The sequence below is a fragment of the Eimeria mitis genome, genomic scaffold (genome assembly GCF_000499745.2).
Source record: "Eimeria mitis Houghton genomic scaffold, Emh_scaff1699, whole genome shotgun sequence".
Taxonomy (NCBI): domain Eukaryota; phylum Apicomplexa; class Conoidasida; order Eucoccidiorida; family Eimeriidae; genus Eimeria; species Eimeria mitis.
Window position 1 is genome coordinate 3,603 of NW_013570014.1, and position 3,686 is coordinate 7,288.

A 3,686-nucleotide genomic window follows, 5' to 3' on the forward strand; every position below is an offset into this window, starting at 1 on the left:
GTGTGGTGGGGGAATGGGATTTGTGCATGCCCTTTCTGCGTTGTCCCCTGCATGTGGTCCGTAGATACTTTTTGGTTGCTGTATACGCTGACTAGATTGTTGCACATGCTTACCGGGATGAAGTGCTCCCTTTATGTTTGTGCATGGCCCTGTGAGTAAGCATGCGTGCAATCATTCTTTGCTCTCGTCGATCAGTAAACGCATCATTTGCATTGTTTTAACTAATTGTTGCCGTCCAATAGGGACGCTGTGCTGCGGTAACAACCGCAGCTCAGCGGCCCGGCTGGCCGCAGTGCTATTTGCTGCTTCGGTCTTTGCCGAGCATTTTCTAAATGTCAACAACCAACCGTTTTATGCTTTTATGGGTTAAATGTATACTTTATAGTTTGAATATCTGCGAGCTAACCCTAGAAACCGTTGAATCCCTGCGAAAATAAAGTCAAGTGTAGGGATAGAAACACAGATGCGCATTAAGTAAGTGCTTGTTGCTGACCATTATACCCAGCAAATGGAATCCGTAGCTCGAGCCAGGAGACGCATGCCCATTCTGTATAGGTGATAATTCACCTGCAGTCGAACCTTAAACGAAATAAAGGGCGTCTTCGACAGGAAAAGCCGAAGCGTGCACTGCTCCACTTAATTGTGCATACTGGTGGCCCTGAGTGTACGAGCCCTTTGTTTGATATAATAAGACAAGCAGACCCGTAGTGACTTGGCTTTCTTTTTCAGTTTCGCTTCTTCCTTAGCCTACAACAGACGTCGACAACCGGATGCCTGTTTCCACCGCTGTCAGCGGTGACTAAACTGGCAGCACGATCTACTTCTCTAGTAGGGCTTGCCTGTCCAATTCCCGGTCAAACTAAAATAAAAAGTACAGCTTAACATCTTTTAATGAATGCTGCTGGGTCCAGTCTGACTGTGTAAAGTACGCGCGCCGACTGGAAACCGCCGCGTCCTTTGTGGCCGTCAACAACGGTTGCGAAGGGAGGAAAACCGCTCTTCTTCCCCTCCGCATTTTCGTAGTTTCCACTGAACCCCCTTTGCATAATGCGTGCTTTCCGTCTTCGTTCAAAGACTAAAGAAAGCTGCAATGAAGCCAAAGACTAGAGAAAAGAGTTTTCCCGAAGCAGTTTGCCTCCTCTTCTGCCTTTACGTACCCTGGACGCACTAGCCCAAGGCCTGGGGTTGCGGGGGAAGAGGCAGTCTGATAGGTGTTGCAGGGCACCTCACCGCAGTTACTGATCCAGGCTAGCCTCACCCGTAAGCACAACAAGCTTCCGTTGCAGCACACTTTATCTCTTCAGACACTTAATAAGCTTTATCGGTTTTTGCTTGCATGGGGCCTATCGAGGCCAAGTGAATGTTTAGTTGCGAACTTGGGAAGGGCCATGCTACCGTCATCACCCCACTCCTGCTGGTTAATTCTTCAGAAAGCAGAACATTGAAGTGTTTCGCTTAAAGTGTCAACGGAACTGGTTTCATAATTGAATTCAAATAGAACTTATGGTCCTTCTGAGTGTCAAAATACACCCAGAGCCTGCAGAAGGATGCCGTGCAACTCAGCTCCCCTTCGGGCCAGTGGAAACCGGTCTCCCGCCGCTGCTGCTGTAACTGTGCTGGGTTAGAAAAGCGTCTACGGAACCTCAGGTATCACCGGGAATGGCTGCGGGCCAGACTCATCCCTCCAGCACTGGGAGGTGTTTGCACGGCTTCACGGCCAGGCCTAAAGCCTTTCACGGTCCCGCTACTTCACGGGTATAGGTACCGTTCATCCTACCAGACTCGTGTGAAACGATTAAACTTCCCTTGCTTCTAGGATGCCTAAACTAACGGTTTGCTACTTTCTGAGTTTCCGGCCGAGTCGACACTGACACTGGTGACGTCTGTATAACTATTCTCTCATGCTTTGTGCTGTACCCACTAAAACTAGTGAAACAAACTGGTTGATGCTTATTTCAGTTGGAGATTTATATATAATACTGTATACGAACATAATTAGTTCTCCTATATTAGTTATCTATCCAGCAAACCTGGACGTGCTGTCCTGCTGAACCCCAGGCCATTATCGTTGCGGTCTGCCCGTCAGCCATTCTAACGCCATGTGTAAAATTAAAGAATATTATGTTAATAGGAATAAACAATGTAATAGAGGTTTAGAGCTCCATTCGATCAACAGTCTCTCTTTAAGGCTTTCTAACTGCATGCAGGGGTCAATCAATCCCGCAGACCTACTGCCAGCTGGCGTTGACTCTGTAAGATGTACGAGGCAATTGTCCGTGAAAAATCAGAGGGAACTTGTATATTACTACTATAGTGGATGTGTTACCTAAACTTTAGTGTCTGCTAGGCTACGCAGACAACGCAACTACTGTTGCTTAGCCGAAGAGCGGCGAACGAGCAACAGCGCAGCGTCCATTGCTACCTTCTTTTATCCGAACTTAAACTTGGCTGGGCACGATAACGCATACCTGTAGTTAACTGATCTCCTCTTTCGCGTGTATTCACTTTCTGCTTCCCGCTGTTCATTTGGAGCAGTGCTAGCAGGGCTTGGAGTCCGTTGGCTTCTTGGCATTGACTCGTCATCTTCGCGCAACGTTGACACCCAGGAAACATCACAACTAGCGCTTGGCTCTTTCCCTTCTCTGCTGGCCTTCGCGCCCCCTGCGTTCTACGGCACGCTCGCTTACTGCGGGCGTTACGTTCTCTCTCCACAGGTGAAGTTTCTCTCCCCCAACGTGTGCGTCTCTTCCAGACTTTTCCGCCTGTTTAATCAAAGCGTCTTATTTCAGCTATCAAAAGGAAGGGGAGAAGATGACGATGCTCTATGCGGCCGCCTGCGCCGCCTTCTGCTTTGGACCGGTTGCGGCAATATACAAGGCGACGAATCTGTGGGTTCACTCTTCAGCATGCAGATATCCCAGGCAAACGACCCAGCATTCTGCCGTATGAAATTTCCAACACCTTCGTCTCGGGGTCATTTGCCTTCATGTATTCCCCCTACGGCCTTACCCCTTGCCTTTGCCGCATCCCTTTCCTGTGCAGCGCTGACCAGACTGGCACGAAAAGACTACTGGCACTGGCAGCTGCCTTTTACTTCATGAGTCTTATTGGAAAGGTGAATAAAGCCCGTTATCCGCTCACTCTGGCCGGCGTTGCCTCGACGCAGATGTGGTATGCGGCGTTTCATACGCCTAGAAAGCGCAACCAAGAAAGCCAGTAACGTCGTTTGTGCTCCTTTTGTGTGTAACTCCTTTCATGGTTCAGAGCCTTATTGTCGCAACAGTGCTTCCGGCCACGTGCGAGAGCTCCATTTTCTGCAGCGTAAGGCTTTCCAACTTGCCGTTGCTTACCGCTGTGCCTCTCGGTAGCGTCTCTCTGCCTCTTCCCTGATATGCATTTCCTTTTCCCTCTATCCCTTTAGCGCCTGCCTCTGCCCTTGTGAGCCTCCTAGATGTTTCCATCAGTGCATCATCCCGGTTCTTCTCTTTGTTTGCTTCTTTTCCGCTTTCCCGGCCTCTCCACTGCGTCGGACATGAATCCCTCGATCCTATCTGTTTGTGACAGTGCAGGTTTGTTTGAGCTCTTCGTTCTTGTCTTAGTTGCTTCACGACGATGTGTTACTGATTGTTTTTTCAGGTACTAGTTGACTTAGTCACGGTTGCTATGGAACTCGGAAACATCCATCT